This window comes from Heterodontus francisci, chromosome 5 (assembly GCF_036365525.1).
Source record: "Heterodontus francisci isolate sHetFra1 chromosome 5, sHetFra1.hap1, whole genome shotgun sequence".
NCBI lineage: Eukaryota > Metazoa > Chordata > Chondrichthyes > Heterodontiformes > Heterodontidae > Heterodontus > Heterodontus francisci.
The window spans coordinates 91574191-91595633 of record NC_090375.1 but is presented as its reverse complement, the minus strand read 5'-3'; the positions used below and the strand labels follow the sequence as shown (position 1 = coordinate 91595633).

The window sequence follows — 21443 nt, the reverse complement described above, 5'->3', positions numbered from 1 at the left end:
ATTGTGAGAAAATAACAGATCTGATCCATAAATCATACAACTTGTCTTCTTCAATGACATTTGCTTAGACGTAGGGAGATGGTGATGTTCAAACTATAGCTTAATGTACTTAAAAATGTATTAATGAAAACTTGTTGGATGCTTAATTAAAACTGAGACACTAAACTCTCACAAAACAAATTATGATGACATGGACACAAAGTCATCAAATTGAGATGTCTGACCATTTTAGTGTACAATAGGTATGAGTGCTTATGTTGCTGAAATGATTGTTATATTTAATATATCTCAGGATTTACTTAACTTTTATGATTAAACATGAAATGACAAAGTGAATGAAAGACTATATTTATTAAGCACCTTATCTTGTTTCCCAGAAATGTCCCAAAGCACTTTACACATGATGGCTGGGATTTTGTTGAGCTCCCTGCATCGGGCTCCATGGCAGGGGTGGGACCGGAAGATCGCAGAGGCAGCGGCCCGCCACAGAACCTGACGCCGGGATTGCCGGGCCCAATCTTCCCAGCGGTGGCAAGGGTCTGTGGCAGTCCCCACTGCCGCTCGGTGGCGGGACCCAACTTTAAATATTCAAATAAAGGAAATGAAAAGATTCAAATACCATGCAACGGGTGGCACTCATGCACCTTCGCTTTCGCCCGTCCAGGGAAAGCTGGCACCACTGAGTTGGGGAAAGGGGGAACTTATGATTTTTAGTGAAGTGGGTGGGGGAGGTGGGGTCAACTCTGCATTTCTAGTGTGGGGAGGGGAGGGGGTGACCTCTGCACTTTGTGCAGTTTGTGAGGGTGGTGGTGGTGGGAAAGGTCAAATCTTCAATGTAAATGTTTTGGGGCGGCAGGGGGAAAGGGGCGCCCATTGATTTTCATTGTATTGGGGGACGGGTCAGAAATTTATTTACAGTGTAGTGGTGGGCTGCGGGGTTCAACTCTGTAGTTTCTGTGCAGGTCTGGCAGCCCTTTAAAAATGGTGCCAGCGTCTGCGCAGAGGCAGCTGACGCCATTCACGGCATCGCTGAGGCCACCCTGGCCACGTGATTGAGGGGCAGGGTGCAGCCTGCCCAGCATATTTAAATGAGCCACCTCACGCTAGATTGCGGCGGTGTGGCAGTGCGCAGCCCGTGCTTGTGGGCCGCCATTTGTTTTGCCCGCTGCTGCTCCCGGCAGTGGGAGAATAAAATTCAGCCCAATGTGGGTAACTTTGAACTTCAGCAGGGATGAAACTGGCAGTATTGGACCGGTTGCCCGTTAGACGCCAGACATTATTTTCCTTTCTGCTGAATTACTTTGAAGTGCAATAGCTCTTGTTAGGCAGACAAACAGGAACTTTTTCATTTTAAAAGTTCTTATCTAGTTCGCCATTCTTCCATGACCGTGTCACTAAAACATATCTGTCTTAGTGATAACTATAATTGCTTTGATTAGTCTAAAATAATAAAAGGTTAGCTTTAATGACTGGTTATATTGTTGGTTCACCAACATTGTAACTCTGAAATATATAAGCACACAGCAACACACAGTGGACATGCAAGGAACTACACATAATGTTCAATTCATCAAAAGGAGACATGGGCCTCAATATTAACACAACCCCATGACATGAAGGAGAGAGACGGAGGCGTGGTTGGAGGGATCTCAACCTGCTGTGCATGTGCTTGTCGCATTTGTTTAGGGGTGTCTGAGTGTTCCACCATGAAGAGGTGGAAAATTTAATTAATATATTTAAATAGGGTTCAGTTGGAAACCCAGTTTAAAGTCACTGCTACTGCACAGGTTTTCCAGGGGTCAGGAAACCTCACAGTGCAGGGAGGCAGGAGCTGCCAGCTCTTCAATATAAGTGCCTTTTTCAGCACTTCTTATGGGCCAGCTTGGTTGCTATTAGGAATCAAGCTTGGATTCTGTTGAATAAACTTCAAAAAGCAGCATCTCTGCTTCAAAGGGAACATGTTTGACAAGGCACAGAAGGGAAGTTTTGTTTGTCACTTATCTCATTTGCCTTTTTTATTGCCGATCATTGAAAAAAAAATTATACAAAGCAAACTGATCATTTTTGTTTGCTACTCAAAGTTATGTAGCCTGAATGTGGCCTATTCAAGGCTCCCAAGCAAATGTTTAATTATCTTTCCAATGGATCCTTAACTGCCATCATGATGACTAAAAGAGCTTGTTATTGAAAGAAAAAAAATGAGGAATCAACATCATCTTCCCAAAGACCAAGATTTTGCTAATAGCATGTGGAACAGTATAGAATGGCAAAACAGAAGAAAGTTGCTGTTGTTGATGGGGAAATGGAGATAACAGCTGGATGTTAGAAAGAGGTAACGAGGCATTGCATTAGCTGGAATTGTGTCATACTATAGGATCTAAAAACAAGTCTGTAAAAGGTAAGTGTCTAGTCGACACATCTGTACTATGCTGAGAGCTGACCCTGATGAAGGAACATAGGCAGAAAAAGTGTTGCCTATGTCCAGTTGTGGAGCATGTCTCAACCAGAAGATTGTACTGAGCAGGCCATATCTGAATGAAGATCAATACTCTTGGAAAATGAAATAATGAGTTCCAGCAGAGAAAAAATCAAGGTGAATGAGAAGACCAGAATAAAAGAGTGACACCACTGAGACAGCTGTGTGAGCTGACAGGATGGAGCATAAAAGTGAAGGCTTCTGGTGTCTATGACCAGCCTGCTTAACTTGCAACTGACTGTAAATTCTAGAGAATCCTAGAGTCTCTTTTGCTTATTTTGTTTATTGGAACACTATGCCCTTATGTCCAAAAACACACACAAAAATGTTGCAATTTAAATAGTTTTAACAGAACAACAATGCCCACATCATAGTTAGTGCAAATCCCAAATAAGACCACTTTCAATTTTTCAATGTAAAGGTCCTAAAAATTTGTCAGCCAGGAATAATGGCACTTCGCTGGGATTGCACCCACCGGGAACTTTTGCCGTTAACCCTGTCAATCCTTTTCATTGTTTACCTGCAGATAGTTGTCTCCCATGCCACTGGAGGTACATTTAGAGTGTCTGACATGTTTGAGGCTGCAGAAAGTCCAGCAGAGGAATGCCTGGCCCCAGCCCCAACCCCTTCTACATCAATGGTCATGTTTGGGATGGGCAGAGGATCTGCTTCTAACTGGTCATTCAGAAAACTTTGGTGCCGGTCCAAGACCCAGTGTGCCCAGATCCTTGCCAGTTTTCCAGCTGTTCCAGCGGGATTAATCTAAAATGGCAGATGATTTTTTTTGGGGGGAGCCCTGTATTTTACTGTTTGTCAGTTCTCAGCTGAAAAGCTAGATGGCTTTCCCATCCCTTCCCACACTACAGGCATGTCACTCTGAGATTGTTGTCCTGGGAACTGGTCAGAGAGCAGTATGGGCAAAAGAAGCTGTACCCAAAGAAGCATGTGACACACTCACCCATTGTACTTGCAGCAAAGCAAAGTGGCATGTAGCTAATTATGGTGGAGGAAACAGCTGAGAAATAAAAACAATAATTTTATAAAGTTTTTCAACAGATCATTTCAAAACTAATCCCACTTCCCTGTTTTCTCCCAATAGCTCTATATCTCTCTCAGATTCAAATATTTATCCAATTTTTCTTCCTGTGGAAAGGCTCTCCATACTCCAATAACCATCTGAAGACGGTTAAGAAATTGCTCTTAACCATTCTCCTCACTCTCTTAAACTTTTATACAGATGACGCTCTTGTTACTGGCTTCCTTATTCACTCTATCAAAGCCCTTCATAATTTTAAAAACTTCTATTAAATCTGTTTATAGCTTTCTCTGCTCCAGTGCAATTAGTCCCAGTATCTCAAGCTTCTCCTCATAACTAAGGTTTCCCATCCCAGAAATATCATAATGAATCTGTGCTGGATACTTTCTATGGCTGTAATGTCCTTTCTAAAATAGAGCACCCAAAACTGCACATAGTAATCTAATTGTTGTCTAACTAATGTTCTATATAAATGTATCATTATTCTTTGACTCCTCTGCCCCATTTATAATATCCAAAATGCTTTGATCTTTTTTTATGATTTTATCTACCTGCATTCAGTCTTTCAAGAAATTATACATTTGAATCACAAGTTCTCTCTGTCCATCCACATCCTTTGGTAGTGTTCCATTCAGTATATAATTGCATTCCTTGTTTTTCCTGTCAGAAAATAATACCTCACATTTATCGATCTTAAGTTGCATCTGTCATCTACCTGCCCATTCCACTAACCTGTCTCTCTTCCTGACTTTTTTACAATCCTTGTCACTGTTTGCCAAACGTCCTAATTTTTTGTTATCAGCAAATTTCAAGTTTATGCTCCCTATACCCAAGTTCATATCAATATATATCAATAATATATACCAAGAACAAAAGTGAACCCAAGACTGACCTCTGAGGTACACCACCTCCAACCTATCTCTAGTTCAAGCAACATTCATTCACCTATCTCAATTTTCCTGTCCATCTGCCAACTTTCTGTCATTACTGTTATGTTTTGTCTTACATACTCAGATATTCCCAGCAAGCCTCTTTTGAGACATTCTAGCAAATGCTTTTTTAAAATCCATGAACACTATGGGCTATAATTTGCCCTGGTTTTGGGCGTGTGGGTCATGATTTGCGACCTGCCGACAGCTGTTGAAGTCCAGGTGGGCTGGATGTAATTTTCATCTGCCCACCTTATTTGACTGACTGTAGCATTGGACTGAGCAGCTCCAGCACTGCTCCCAATATAGGCCTGCTCAGGTCAGGGAAAAAAAACCCGACCCGAACCCAACAGAACCACATCCAATCCGAGCCCGACCCGGCCCGAGTCACTCCGTTTTTTCCCGCGCCTGACCCGACCCGAACCGAGCCCAACCCGAGCCTGACCCGACCACCCGAATGTTCACTTTACCTACCTTCCGATTCCAAATCCATTGCTTTTTAACAACCTTTCAAGTCCAATTAATACCATGAGTGTCTGACCCGGACCTGGCCCCGGCCCAACCTGGACCTGGCCTGACCCGGACCCAGCTCGACCCGACCCGAGCCTGAAAGCCGGATCCGGAAAAGCGATCCGACCCGACCCGAGCCCGCACATGTCGTCGGGTCCCGTCGGGTTCGGGTTGGGTAGCAGGCCTTTAGCTCCGGTGCTGCTCTTTTGCACTCCAAGCAGCCTGTGGGGGGCCCCAGCAGTGCAGTTTGCCAATCACATGGTACAGCCAGCCTGCTCACTTGAAGGCAAGCTAAAAGGGAAGCCATACAAAAATATTGCTGCAAGGTGAACATCAGGGCGGACAGAGGATCCTGGAGTGATGGGCGTGGATGTGGCGCTGGTGGTACAGATGGGCAGGAGAAGAGATGCCATGGTCCCGTAGGGGGCAAGGAGTCCCTCAGGGACCACCATCGGCAGGGAGTGGAAGCAAATGGCCAGGGAGGTCAACTCCAGGAGTCTGAACCCAAGAACCTGGCAGTAGTGCCACAAGGAGTCTAGTGGCCTCACATGGTGGTCAATGTCAGTGAATACATCTTCACATGACATCCCCTACCCACCACACCACCAACCCCTCAAGCTGCTCAATGTATGCACCACATCCTGATCACTCACCCAGCAGCACTCCTTGGCACTCAGGTCTCATGCCCAACAAGCAGATACTTCACCTCACATTCATGCAGCTACCAAATGCTGCCGACCTTACACCCACCTCTTGCTGCCTCCACATTCCTCCAGCCATTCAGCTACGGCTGGCACATCACCCAAAGACAGTGCTACACAATCATTAACATTTTGCCGTGTCTCTTGCATGATAAGGTGGAACACAATAGATGAGAGAAGAGCAGAACTGGCTGGGGACAAGAACACCTGCATCTCCTCAGCCCTACAGAGGAGATGACCCTGCACTTCATAGGCCAGCTGCAACTGGGTCCATGGCATCTGACATCGCTGAGAGCATTCCTGCCTTATGGCCTTCTCAACTCCCAGCTCACCTTCCTTCTACTAACTGGCATGAAGCGCAAGCTGCAGATGAGGTGACCATGAACCTCTTGCTTCCCACTTCACCCCCGCTCCCCAAACTGCTTCCCTCCCAGCAACCATCCCATTTTGGATTCCTGCTTTCAGACACCCAAGAATTGCCACCTGCCTAAACACAGAAGAAGGAAAAAGAGGAGCAGCACAGCACTAATGAAGAGGTCATGTCACATGTACTCGAGAGTGCAGCTCAGATACTGGCACTGCACGTACCTTGGAGGCTATTATAGAGTTGAAATCAGCATGTGGTAAATCATCTGGGCATGAGTGGGTTGCAGCCAGGCTAGGGGTAAAGGATGGTTCAGGTGCCAACTCCCCAGAGGGCGACGTGGCAGACAGGTACTGCTGCATAGGACTTAGATGAGGACCTCGATGGGAGGAATACAGGAGAATGCTGATGGTCACGCACACCGAGATTTTGGGTACATTGGTTGGCCTGCCAGACAGCCTCCTGTCACTGTCAAAGAGCATGGAGGAATCTATCTCCATCTCCGTGTCATCCTGCAGACCCCGAGGCACTGGCACTGCTGCCTCCCTTCCTGTTACAGGCTTTGTGTGGACAGGTCACCTCCTCCTCTGCACTCCCTTCCCACTCCAATAAGGATGTGGCAATACTCTCTGGCAATTCCAGAAACTCACCGCAACACCTTCAAAGTGTATTTCTAGGCACTTTGCAGCAGAAAAAGTTCAAAAAAATTATTTTATCTCCAATTAGAGTGTCTGTCCCTTTAAATAACGTTCATGCAGAGCCCATCTTACAGCTTCATGCTTGTATTTTCCTGAATGAACAACAAATTCATTGTCTGCATATTTGTTACCCAAATTTGGGTAGTGCCAATGGCTTCTGGCGCACACAGGGGAAACACCTTGTTATGGCCACGTGGTGAGATGTGGGTGGTTCCCACTGTTCAACTCCCCACCTGACCACAGCAAGGTGGTATTAGGGTTTAACCCCTTGGTGTTTTATTTGTCAAATAAACAGACAGTGACAGATTTCCATGTCGGTTTAAAAATCAGAAAAATCATTTATTCATTGATCAATACGCTATGCCTTATCCCAAAATTGTTGCAACCACATCCACTCACGCATTCACTTGCGTACGCTCGCACACACACACACACACACACACACACACACACACGAAGAGACAGATAGAGAATAAAAAGGGGTAAGTGATTCTCAGTTGGGGGTAGGTTTCAAGGGAGGTCACGTAAACCTGTTGAATTCACTTGGAAATTGGGTTCTCATGGGTTGCAGTCCTGAGGTGAGTGTAGATTTCTTTCTAGTTGAAGATGGTGGATCACTTCTAGTTCACTGTTGTCTGGTGTAGATGTAGGATTCTACAGCAGGGCACATGTTTTCTGGTTTGCTGGAAGCAAGCTGCTGAATGCTTCTTTTCTTCTCTCTCTCTAGGCTGTTTTTTTAAGGTAAAGCTGTGTTACTTCTCACCTCCAGGTAGAAGATGCTTTGGTCTCTTCCCATGGTGATTGCACAACAGCCCAGGACATGGCTACTTCACACATTCTTTGTTTCAGAAGAAGACATTCAATTCTGGAATGTTTTAGAATGGGTGTAGATGGGCACAATTGATACATCTTAGCTTTGAAGATTTTCCTTTGTCCCTGTCAGATAGCTTGAATATACAAAGGCCAATCCATTTTTTCCTTTGGTGGCCATTTTGGAGCATTGTTCACTTTTTAAAATAAAAATTCATTTTGAAAAGACAAAGTCAGTTTTTTATAACTCTTCCGATTTTGTTCACAATTTGTATCATTGCACTTCTTGTGTGCGTGACAACTGAATGTGCCCTTATCCTCAAAGAATGCCACATGAGACACACAGGAAATGGCTGATTGCAGGCCATTCATCAAAAGTGGTGCAGGCCGTAGCACTGCTACAAGCAACAGTACCGAACCAAATTTGTGCCCTACATCGATTGCCCTATCTCTATCTAAACAATCAGTTATTTCTTCAAAAACTCTGTTAAATTTTTCAAACATTACTTGCTTTTAAAAATATTTGGTAGCTAATTAAAATATGCTTTTCTAAATGCTCACTAACTTTATCTCAAATTATGGATTCCAGGAGGCTGCCCACAGCTGACATTAAACTAACTATGGTTACTGAGTTTACCTTTCTCTCCCTTTCTCAATGTTAGGATATTGCCCTCCTTGTCAGCTTACACACAGATCTTATAGTTATCTGACAGACAAGTTCCAGATATTGCACTCCACAGACTGAAGGATGTTGCCTTCTTGTGGACTTGTTGGCAGAATCTGGATTATTCTCTTCATGATCTGAGGAGCAGAACTCAGGTTACTGTGCTTTAGCATTGTGATGTTAAAACATCGCAGTTAGTGCAGAAATTTCATTTATTCAGATGTGGCACTCTGACTGACTGAAGATACTGTTATGACCAGGTGAGAAGGGGTCTAGGGATTCCCTCTCAGCCTTTGCCTGGTTTAACCATAGCAGGGTTTAATTTTAGAAGCATCATGTTTTTAGTTCCCCTTTCAGTGAATTCCTGTTCACTGCTCCAATTGTAAGTCAGAGAAATCAGACAGGTTTCCGTAGATTTAAACAAGAAAGTTAGAAGTTAATCTTAATCTTAAACTATAATCCGGTTAACAACTACGAATATCCGACATGACCACGCTAGCATGCATACGCGCGAAACACATACGCAGATAGTGACAGAAGAAGTAGAAAGAATAAAGGGGAAAAGTTTGAAGCAATATCTGTTAGCTATTTACTGTCCTTTGTGTTCAATGTGGAGTCTTTGATTGCTGGTAAGTCCTGCTATTCGTTGGGGCCCAGTTCACGCTTCAACTTGTTTCGACGTCGGAGTCTTTTCTGTCCTGAGGTGTATGTGCCTTCCGTGGGTCTGGTGGCTTGGGGAGAAGGTGAGAGAGAGAGACAGCCAGGAGAGAGGCTTACTTGTTCCAGCTTCAGTTGCAAAACTGCCTTCTGAATTATTTTCCGTGTGGCACAAACAAAAAAACAAGTTGGCCAGCAGGTCAGTCATGTAACTAACTGGCTTAACCACTTCTGCGTTTGTGGATTAGATTAGTTTAGCAGGCCCTGGAATGTGCTTCCTTACCCTTTCAGTGTCTGGTGATCAAAATCCATTTGGGTTAATTAAGGGAATAGTCCTTTGTCTCCACAAGCAGTGTCTCTTAGTATGCAAATGTCCTTCCAGCCCAAATGTCTTGTGATCTCTTTAACAAGTAATTTCTTCACTCCAGCAACAGTTTAAAATTAATGTTCATATGATGAAATTAATATGCCTCATTCTTGGCAGGTGGGGGTCTGCATGACAATACCTTCGAACACACTGCTTCTCACACTTAAGAGTTAACAACCAAAGCCAGCAGCAGTACCATCTTCAAATATTTTAAAAGGTTCTAAGTAGAATTCTTTAAAAAATAAAAGACTTGACATGCAGCAAAAATCGAAGGTGCATTTGTACAAAGCAGGCAAGTGGAACTGACAGGTGGATTAAAGGCTTTGACCCACTGATCTCATTTTTCAACCTACTGGTCTTTCCTCAGTTCTCAGATATATTATAAACAAATAAAAAGTCTCATGTTCATCAGAAATACGTAAACAAAATACACTGACCACTGAACACCAGAATTTCAGTAATAAGTTGGACTAGTTAGCTGTAGGAATTGAAAGATGAGAAGTAACACTCCTTTAAATGTAGTTGTTGAATTAATAAAAGATCCAAAAACTAACAGATGGGAACAGCTAACACATCAGCTGGACATCAGTAGTTCAAGCAGTCCTGGAGAATGCACTGACAAATTCATTGATTTACAGAAAAACATATCCACTTATCACAGTAGCTGGTGCATTAAGTATTTACATTTATGTCACAAATCAATTTTTAAGCTGTAATATCTAATAATTTGCAAACTTGTGCTTTAAGTAATACCAGCAAATTCATCTATATACCAAATGTTATATTTTGAGTCAATTAAGTTTCCAGCATATGTCCATATTTGAAGCAGATTGGTATTTTTCAATGCCTGCCTTTATTTCTAAAAGAATGCCAATGTGATGCAAGCGGGAACAGTTGTGACAATGACTGTCTTGTCAAACTGATTCTTGCTGTCCTACAACAGTCACTAAGCAGGAAGTTAGCACTGCAAGATGATGTCGCTGTGACTGACAGAATGGCAGACTTAGGCTTTCAGCAAATGTCAACCTTGGACACAAAACCAGAATGCAGTTGATTTTTTTTATTCATTCATGGGATTTGGGCATTGCTGGCAAGGCCAGTATTTATTGTCCATTGCTAATTTCCCTTGAGAAGGTGGTGGTGAGCCACCTTCTTGAAATGCTGCAGTCCGTGTGGTGAACAGACTCCCAAAGTGCTGTTAGGAAGCAAGTTCCAAGTTTTTGAACCAGCGACAATGAAGGAACAGCGATATAGTTCCAAGTCAGGATGGTGTGTGACTTGGAGGGGAACTTGCAGGTGGTGGTGTTCCCATGTATCTGCTGCCCTTTCCCTTCTAGGTGGTAGAGATTGCAGATTTGGGAAGTGCTGTTGAAGAAGCCTTGGCAAGGTTGCTGAAGTGCATCTTGTAGATGGTACACACAGCTACTGTGGTACACCAGTGGTGGAGGGAGTGAACGTTTAAGGTCATAGAAGTGATGCCATTCAAGATGGCTGATTTTCCTGGATAGCGTCGAGTTTCTTGAGTGTTGTTACAGCTGCACTCATTCAGGCAAGTGGAGAGTATTCCGTCGCACTCCTGATTTGTGTCTTGTAGATGTTGGAAAGGCTTTGAAGAGTCAGGAGGTGAGTCACTTGCTGCATAATAACGAGCCTCTGTCCTGCTGTGGTAGCCACAGTATTTATATGGCTGGTCCAGTTCAGTTTCTGGTCAATAGTAACCCATAGGCTGTTGATAGTGAGGGAATTTAGCGATGGTAATGCTGTTGAATGTCAAGGAGAGATGGTTAGACTCTCTCTTGTTGGAGATGGTCATTGCTTGGCTCTTCTTTGTTGCAAATGTCACTTATCACCCAAGCCTGAATGTTGTCGAGATCAAGCTGCATGTGGCTACAGACTGTTTCAGTATCTGAGGAGTGGTGAATGGAATTGATCACTGTGCAATCATCAGCGAACATTCCCATTTCTGACCTTATGATGGAAGAAAGATCATTGATGAAGCAGCTGAAGATGGTTGTGCCTGGGACACAACCTAGGAGTTTCTGGGACTATGATTGGCCTCCAACAACCACAAGCATCTTCTTTTGTGCTAGGTATGACTCCAGTTAGTGGAGAATTTTCCCCCGATTCCTATTGATAACAGTTTTACTAGGGCTCCTTGGTGCCTCACTGGGTCAAATGCTGCCCAACCATCTGCTTCATTAAGAAACGTAGCTGGTCCAACCATCTAGGCCAGAATTCCACCACCCCCCACCCCCAGCACCCGCAGGAGTAGACTGGTGGGCCTTCTGGAGAAGAGGCGACACGGGGTTCTTGGTGTCGCTTTTTCCGGATGTTGAGATCCCTGTCGCCCGTATAAAATCCTGGCCATGGTTGAGAATTTTATATTTGAAGCACTGGAAGACTGAGAGTCACTGTAGGTCAATGAGCACAGGGTTATAGGTGACTGGAACTTGGTATGGCATAGGATGCAGTGGCAGAGTTTTGGATGAACTGAATTTTATGGAATGTAGGATGGGAGGCAAGCATTGGCATAATCAGGTCCGGAGGTTGCAAAAGCATGGATAAGGATTTCAGCGGCAGATGGGCTGAGTCAAGATCAGATACAACAACAACAGAAACTTGCATTTATATAGTACCTTTAACATAATAAACCATCCCCAGGCACTTTACAAGGGGATGATGGAACAAAATTTAACAAAGTTAAGAGGCTTAGAAGTGGACAGTCTTTGTGAGGGACAGAAAATGAGATTGGAAATCAGCTCAGGCTCAACTAAATGCATACTTTGGTTCTGTCTTCACAAAGGAGGACACAGATATCATACCAGAAATGTTGGAGAACACAGGGCTTAGTGAGAGAGAGGAACTGAAGGAAATCGGTATTAGTAGAGAAATGGTGTTGGGGAAATTGATGGGATTGAAGGCCGATAAATCCCCAGGGCCTGATGGTATGCATCCCAGAGTACTTAAGGAAGTGGACCGAGAAATATTGGATGCACTGGTGGTCATCTTCTAAGATTCTATAGGCTCTGGAACAGTCCCTACAGATTGGACGGTAGCAAATGTAACCCCACTATTTAAAAACGGAGGTAGAGAGAAAGCAGGGAATTATAGACCAGTCTGCCTGACATCAGTAGCGAGGAAAATTCTAGAGTCCATTATCAAAGATTTTATTGCAGAGCACTTGGAGAACAGTGGTAGAATTGGGCAGAGTCAGCATAGATTTACGAAAGGGAAATCATGCTTGACTAACCTACTGGAATTCTTTGAGGATGTAACTAGTAGAGTTGATGAGGGGGAGCCAGTGGATGTGGTTTATTTGGACTTTCAGAAGGCTTTCAACAAAGTCCCACATGAGAGATCAGCATGTAAAATTAAATGGGATTGGGGATAGTGTATTGCGATGGATGAAAAATTGGTTGGCAGACAGGAAACAAAGAGTAGGGATAAATGGGTCTTTTTCCGAATGGCAGGCAGTGGCTAGTGGGGTACTGCAGGGATCGGTGCTAGTACCCCAGCTATTCACAATATATATTAATGATTTAGATGAGGGAACTAAATGTAATATCTCCAAATTTGCAGATGACACAAAACTGGGTGGGAGGGTGAGTTGTGAGGAGGATGCAGAGAGGCTTCAGGGTGATTTGGACAAGTTGAGTGAGTGGGCAAATGCATGGCAGATGCAGTATAATGTGGATAAATGTGAGGTTATCCACTTCGGTAGCAAAAACTGGAAGGCAGATTATTATCTGAACGGCTATAAACTGAGAGAGGGGTATATGCAGCGAGACCTGGGTGTTCTCGTACACCAGTCGCTGAACGTAAGCATGCAGGTCCAACAGGCAGTAAAAAAGTCAAATGGTATGTTGGCCTTCATAGCAAGAGGATTCGAGTACAGGAGCAGGGATGTCTTGCTGCAATTATACAGGGCCTTGGTGAGGCCACACCTGGAATATTGTGTGCAGTTTTGGTCTCCTTATCTGAGGAAGAATGTTCTTGCTATAGAGGGAGTGCAGCAAAGGTTTACCAGACTGATTCCTGGGATGACGGAACTGACATATGAGGAGAGACTGAGTCACTTAGGATTATATTGACTGGAGTTCAGAAGAGTGAGGGGGGATCTCATCGAAACCTATAAAATTCCAACAGGACTTGACAGGGTAGATGCAGGAAGGATGTTCTCGATGGTGGGGGAGTCCAGAACCAGGGGTCATAGTCTAAAGATACGGGGTAAACCATTCAGGACTGAGATCAGGAGAAATTTCTTCACCCAGAGAGTGGTGAGCCTGTGGAATTCGCTACCAGAGAAAGCAGTTGAAGCCAAAACATTGTATGTTTTCAAGAAGGAATTAGATATAGCTCTTGGGTTTAACGGGATCAAAGGATATGGGGGAAAGCGGGAACAGGCTACTGAGTTGGATGATCAGTCATGATCATAATGAATGGCAGAGCAGGCTTGAAGGGCCGAATGGCCTCCTGATCCTATTTTCTATGTTTCTATATTAAGAACAGTCTGGTTTAATCTCAGATATTGGGCGGATCAGTTGTGAGGGAACAGTTCTTGTGGCATGTACCAAAATAACTTCAGTCTTCCCAATGCATAATGATGAAATGTCATCACATCCTGGACTGAATGTAAGCCAAGTAGTCTGAAAACACAATAGAGGTGATAGAGAGCTACAGTTGGGTGCTGTCAGCATACATGTGGAACTTGACCGTGTGTCTTTGAATAGTGTTGCAAATGGGCAGAGGAGGGGCCAAGGATTGATCTTTGGAGGACTCCTGAGTGTGGGATGGGAAGAGAAGCCATTGCTGGAGATGCTCAGGCTATGATTAGATTGGTAAGACTGGAGCCAAGCAAAGGCAGTCACACTGAGCTAGACAACAGAGGAGAGGCGTTGGAGGTGGATGGTGCAGTCGGCCATGTTAAAAGCTGAAGAGAGATTTAGCCCGACAAGGACACATAGCACCCATAGTCACAGTTATGGTGGATGTCTTTTTGTGACTTTAATTAGAACTGATATGGCGGGCAGAAACCGATTGGAGAGATTCAAAAATGGAGTTGAGGGAAAGATGGGTGCATGTTCCCAGACATAATATCAAGGAAACACCTTCCAGACACAAATGCCCCAAGTTTCAGAGCTCGCCCAATAGCTAAATAGCAACATCAATGACTTGTATTTATATAATGCCTTTAACATAGTAAAACATCCCAAAGTACTTCACAGGGGCACCATAACATAAAATTTGATACCAAGCCACATAGGAGATATTAGGGCAGATGACTGAAAACCTGGGTAAAGAGATATGTTTTAAGGAGTGTCTTAAAGGAGGAAGGAGAGGAAGAGAGGTTTAGGGAGGGAATTCCATTGCTTAGGGCCTTGGCAGCTGAAGGCACTGCTGCCAATGGTGCAACAACTAAAACTGGGGATACTCATGAAGCCGCAGATATCTCAGAGGGTTGTAGGGCTGAAGAAGATTACAGAAATAGGGAGGGCGAGGCCATGGAGGGTTTTGAAAACAAGGATGCTGTTATGGTCCAGTGAGGAGGGGTCGAAGGGCTCCCCTCTTTTCCTTCTCCTTGTTTGACCACAACAGGTTTAATTTTTTCTTAAAGTGGATGTACTGGTCAATTCAGTAGGTATTTGATAACTTACTTGCTCTGATCATAACAAGAACCAATTGGACAGGTTTTCTTGAATTAACAAAGAAGGAGGTTAACTTTATTGTATCTAAACCGAACTCATAAAATAATAAACAATGCACCAACTTTCACTCTCACACACACACTAGAGGTTTACACATACAAATAGGTTACAGAGAGGGCAAAGGTAGATTAGTTGAGTTAGAGTCTATAAAAAAGAATACAGTCTGTGGAGTTTGTTGATTTGGCTGGCTTCTAGCTGAATTCAGTGGTCCTGAGGCTTTTAGTTTGAAGAGGTAGATGACTGGTTCAGTTGGGCTCTTGGAGGTAGCGATGCGGATGATTTCCTCCGACAGGGTTTCTGATTGTAGTTGGAGTATACACAGGTGGTCAGCCAACAAGCAGGATTTGAAAGCTTTCAAGCTGGAATGGAGAGAGAGAGAGAGAGGGACCCCCACTTAGGGTCTGCTCATGTCAGAGTCCAGTTGCTTCTCCTCTGTTGCAGAGAACAACACCAGCTTAAAACCACAGACAGGAGGGGCTTGTCACATGACAGTCACTCAGTGATTCAAACATGGCAGTTAGCAGTATTTCTTCTTCTTGCTGAGAGAACAGGTAGTTCCTTTAACCTTCCTGGGTCTTGGTTCTTACTGGGAAATTAGCAGACATTTCGTCTCTCTCCTCACAAGCATTGCAGTGTAGGATACAGTGTTGCAAATTAGGTGATCAACTTAAAAAATACAAAGTCAGATCTCCAGTCAGTGGATTAAAGAAAATTATCATTCAACAAAGCACATTGGCGTAACAGATGCAAATTTTAAAATCTAGAAATCTAGGCGTTGCTTAATCAAATTGAGGCACTGCTTAAATGGCTGACATCTGCTATCAACATCCACTTAAACCACGCTGGGATCAGTATCCTGGCAAATTGTATAACTAGGGTTGTGGATAGGGCTTTAAACTAAAAGAGTGAAGGAAGATTTGGAAATCTAAAGAGAAAAGGTAAGACAATAGAATGGTGTAGCGATTTGGGTAAAGAGAAGCAGAGTGGGACAGGTAGGAACAGAGAGTCTACCAGTAATGGTACATCAGCAGATAAGGTCCATGAAAAGAATAGCAGTAAAAAAAATAAAATTAAAGGCTCTTTACCTGAATGCACAAGGCATTCACAATAAGATAAATGAACTACTGGCAGAGATAAATGGTTTGGATCTAATCACCATTACAATGACATGGTTACAAGGAGACCAAGGTTGGGAAATAAATATTCCAGGGTACAAAACATTTCAAGAAGACAGACAGAATGGAAAAGGAGGAGGAGTAGCCCTGATAATGAAGGATAACATAAGGACAGTAGTGAAAAAGGATTTTGGCTCAGAAGATCAGGAAGTAGAATCAGTATGGCTGGAGATGAGGAATAGAAATAGATTAGGTCAGAAAATGCTGGTTGGAGTAGTTTATAGGCCCCCTAGTAGTAGTTATACTGTTGGACATAGCATTAAGCAATAAATAATTGGAGCTTGTAACAAAGGCAGTGTAATAATTCTGGGGACTTTAATCTTCACATAGACTGGATCAATCAAATTGGCAAAGGTGATCTAGAAGATGAGTTTGTCGAGTACTTTCATGACAGTTTTCTGGAACAATAAGTTGTGGAACCTACTAGGGATACAGCTATTTTAGGTCTAGTATTGTGCAATGAGGCAGAGTTAATTAGTAATTTCATCGTAAAAGATCCACTGGGAAAAAGTGATCATAATACAACTGAATTCCATATTAAGTTAGAAAGCGACATACTCCAGGCCCAAACAAGAATCTTAAACATAAACAAAGAAAATGACATAGGAAAGAGGGGAGAACTGGATAAGGTTGATTGGGCAAATAGACTAAAAGGTATTGCGATAAATAAAGTTGGAAACATTTAAAGAAACAATTCAAAATGTTGAACAAAAATATAGTCCATTAAAAAACAAAAACTCAGCATGAAAGTTCCATCCCTGGCTTACTAGGGAAATTTAGGATAGTATTAGCTTAAAAGAAGAGGCTTATGATGTTGCAAAGAATATTATTAAGGTTTGGGAGTGTTGTAGAAACCAGAAAAGGGTGACCAAAAAGTTGATAAAGGAAGTGTTGGCCCCTTAGAAGATATATATTACATACCAGAAACAAAGGGTAACCAAGGGGCTAATGAGTGAGGAATTTAAGATAATTAACATCAGAAGAGAAAAAGTATTGGCAAAACTTAAGGGACTTAAATCTGATAAATCCCCAGGACCTGATGGCCTACATCCGAAGGTTCTAAAAGACATTGCTGCAGAGATGGTGGATGTGCCGGTTATGATTTTCCAAAATTCTCTAGATTCTAAAATGGTCCCAGTGAATTGGAAATTAGAAATGCAACACCACTATTCAAGAAATAAGGGAGAGAGAGAAAACAGTGAGCCTGACATCAGGTGTCGGGAAAATTCTGGAATCTATTATTAAAGAAGTATTAACAATGCACTTCGAAAATCATAGTATGAGAGTAGGGATAAATGGAGCGTTTTCAAGTTGGTAGGCTGTGACTAGTGGAGTTCCACAAGGATCAATATTGGGGCCTCAGCTATTTACAATCTCTTTTAATGATTTGATGAAGAGACCGTAAGTAATATATCTAGGTTTGCTGTGAGCTGTGAGGAGGACACAAAGAGGCTGCAAAGAGATATATAGACAGGTTAAGCAAGTGGGCAACAAGATGGCAGATGGAGTATAATATGGGGAAGTGTGAGATTATTCACTCTGCTAGTAAGAATAGAAAAGCAGAATATTTTTTAAAAGGCGTGAAACTTGTAAATGTTGATGTTCAGAGTGACTTGGGTATACTAATACAAGGAACACAGAAAGTTAGCATGCAGGTACAGCAAGCAATTAGGAAGGCAAATGGCATGTTGGCCTTATTGAAAGGGGATTGGAGCACAAGAATAAGGAAGTCTTGCTACAATTGTGCAGGGCTTTGGTGAGACCACACCCTGGGTACTGTGTACAGTTTTGGTCTCCAGATCTCAGGAAGTATAGACTCGCCTTGGAGACGGTACAGCAAAGGTCCACTAGATTAGTCCCTGGGATGAGAGGGCTCTATGATGAGAGATTGAGTAAATTTTGCTTATACTCTCTGGAGTTTAGAAGAATGAGACATGATCTCATTGAAACAAAGAAAATACTGAAGGGGCTTGACAGAGTAAACACTGAGAGGTTGTTTTCCCTGGCTGGGGAATCTAGTACAAGGGGGCACAGTCTCAGGATAACGGGATAATCATTTGGGACTGAGATGAGGAGAAATTTCTTTACTGAAAGGGTTGTGAATCTTTGGAATTCTCTACTCCTCAGGGTTGTGGGTGCTCCTGCATTGAATATATTTAAGGCTGAGATAGACAGATTTTTGGTCACTCAAGGAATCAAGGAATATGGGAAGCAGGCAGGAAAATGGAGTTGAGGCAGAAGATCAGTCATGATTGTATTGAATAGTGGATCAGGCTCAAGGTGCCATATGGTCTACTCCTGCTCCTATTTCTTATGTTAACATGGTGAATGGACCTACACAGAACAGCTTGGTCCACGCCAAGCACCTTAATGTTCGGGACATCTAAATCCAATGCTATATATCAGGCTTACTCATTATCATAGGATTATATAGGATATACAGCACCAAAACAGGCCTTTCAGACAACCATGCCAGTGTTTATGCTTCACTCGAGCTTCCTCCTGCCTTTCCTCATCTAACTCTATCAGCATGACCCTCTATTCCCTTCTCCCCCATGTTTGGCCTCCGCATAAATGAATCAATACTATTTACCTTAACCGCTCCCTGTGGTAGCGAGTTCCACATTCTCACCACTCTCTGGGTAAAAGAAGCTTCGTCTGAATTCCCTATTTGATTTCTTGTGACTATCTTATATTGATGGCCTCTAGTTTTGCTCTTCCCCACAAGTGAAAACATTCTCTGTGTCTACTCTATCAAAACCTTTCAGAATTTTAAAGACCTCTATTAACTCACCCCTCATCCTTCTCTTTTCAAGAGGAAAGAGATCAAGCCTGTTTATCCTCTCCTGTTAGGTATACTGTTGCATTCCTGGTATCATCCTTTTCAATCTTTTTTGCACTCTCTCCAGTGCCTCTATATCTCTTTTATAATATGGCAACTAGAATTGTATGCAGTACTCCAGGTGTGGTCTGACCAAGGTATGATACAAGTTTAGCATAACTTCTTTATTTTTCAATTCTATCCCTCTAGAAATAAACCCTAATGCTTGGTTTTCTTGTTTATGGCCTTATTAACCTGTGTCGCTAATTTTAGTGAATTGTGTATTTTTACTCCTAGATCCAGTTGCTCCTCATTTAGCTTCTTATTTTTTAAGTGATATGCAACATCCAGGTTCACATGTGAATGCTTTGACAATGAGGTGTCCCCACTGTGAGGCTTACTCTCACTCCAGGGTACTCAGTGACAGGTGTAGGCCATTCTCTTCCTCTTCCAGAGGAAGCATGTGGCATCTTAGAAGCAGTGGAAGCTAATGCTTAGTGTCTATTAGGGGAAATCGGTGATGATGTGTGCCAGTCATGCATGTGACAACCAGTTTGGCAACTCCATTAGGTAGACCTTTCATCTCATCAACTTAATAAGTATGCAGACTGCATTTTCCCAATAGGCCTGTGCTGCTGCTTGAGGCTTTTGATTCTGGTGCAGTGCAAGCTCATCAGATGATCAAATATTGTTTAGATGAAGGTAGGTCTTCCTTGAACATAGGAACAGAAGCTGACCATTTAATCACTTGGGGCATATGAAAAGACAGACAGATTTGCACAATAGCACCCAAGTGACCCAATAAATGAACGCCTTCCTCTCCCTAACACTTCTATGGGGTGTTCCCCCTGTGCCAGAGGATGAGGTGGAGGCAGCCTGCTCCCTACTCTCTGTCCTCATCCTCATCTTGAAGGTGCCCATAGGGCAGGCTGGCACTCCTGTATCATGGCAGGGAATGCCTCTGTCACAGGCCTGGCACACAGACAGTTCCTGAATCAGAGGGGGCGAGGGGCTGAAGGGTGACGCCGGAGCCCCCTGAGGAGTTGCCCCATTGTCTGCCACTAGGACTGTCAAAGCCCTTTCCTGGCACCCATGGATGCTGGAAGTGACCACCGACTGGGTCAGAGCTGGCATTGTTCCAAGCACCTTTGCACCCATCAGAGACACTGAGCAGTCTGTGCTCCAGAGAGTTTCTCTCCTTCTGCATATATCAGCACACTGCTCCTGCACCTACTCAGAGTGGTGCTGCACATGGCCCTCCAAGAGGTTTCCCAATCTCTCAATGGAGGAGCTCATGCGATCGAATCCCTGAGTCATGACGGAGCACAAGTGCTGCATGGATGTGGAAAGGATGTTGCCTCTTGTGGGAGAACCTAGAACTAGGGGTCACTGTTTAAAAATAAGGGGTTGCTCATTTAAGACAGAGATGAGAAGAAATTATTTCTCTCAGAGGATTGTGCGTCTTTGCAACTCTCTTCCTCAAAAGGCAGTGGAAGCAGAATCTTTGAATATTTTTAAGGCAAAGGTAGATAGATTCTTGATAAGCAAGGGGGTGAAAGGTTATCGGGGGTAGGCGGGAATGTGGAGTTGAGGTTACAATCAGATCAGCCATCACCTTGTTGAATGGCAGAGCAGGCTTGAGGGGCTGAGTGGCCTACTCCTGCTCCTAATTCGTATGTTCATATGTTCGTATGTTCATTGCCTGCCCATAGCTCTGCAAGGCCCCAGGGAACTCTGACAAACAGGAAGTGATTTGCCTGTGGTTCTTGATGAAGGCCCGCCTTGCTTCTGACACCCAAGGCCCAGCATCTTTGCCCAGCGAAGCATCGCTGTGTCTGTCCTCCGTCCTCCAAGGGGGACTGGCCACAGCTGACTCTGCCTCACCCTCCTCTTCCCGTTCAAACTCAATGTGAGGTTCAACCAGTGCTCCCCACTATGCTTGTCTGTAGCCAAACCAAGGTGAGTGGCTGCACTGGTGGAATGTGCCAAGGTGGAATGTGACAGTGCAGGTTCCATAAATTCCCCCTGGCCATGGATTGTGGCACCAATACGGCATGTTCACTTTGGTGCCTCTCTGCAACTGGCCCTGTGCAGACACAAGAGAATGGTAATGAGAAGTGGTCCTACTTAACAAGTGCCATAGCACAAACAGCCCCTCATATGACAGTGGACTAAGATCTATAGCTTGCATTGGGCAGTAGTCTCCTCCATACCCTTCAATTCAAGAATGAGCTATCCAGTGACCTGGTTGCTCACAGTCTCCCGTCTCGCCATCCCCCACTGACTGCTTTGACGGTGCCCTGGCGATCTCCAGCGCCACCTCCTCCACTGCTGCCAGACTATGGAGCTGGACCACTCCACCTCCCATTCTGGCCATCTTTCTCATATTATGGGCTATCGTCTCCTGCACGGTGAGAGGAGAAAGATCCGTAAGTATGCTGCCCTCCCACATCTCTAACAGCATGACATACACGAGGGGTAATGCTCCCTCAGCGATGTCCCCATCTGACTGTCGTCTCATTTGTGAGGG

At 43.7% G+C, this 21443-nt stretch overlaps 1 protein-coding gene across 5 annotated transcripts in view; it reads left to right on the top strand.

The window, feature by feature from the left end:
* The window catches only part of klhl14 (kelch-like family member 14), a 201956-nt gene that overhangs the window by 128847 nt on the left and 51666 nt on the right, over positions 1 to 21443 (top strand). The window lies entirely within an intron of this gene.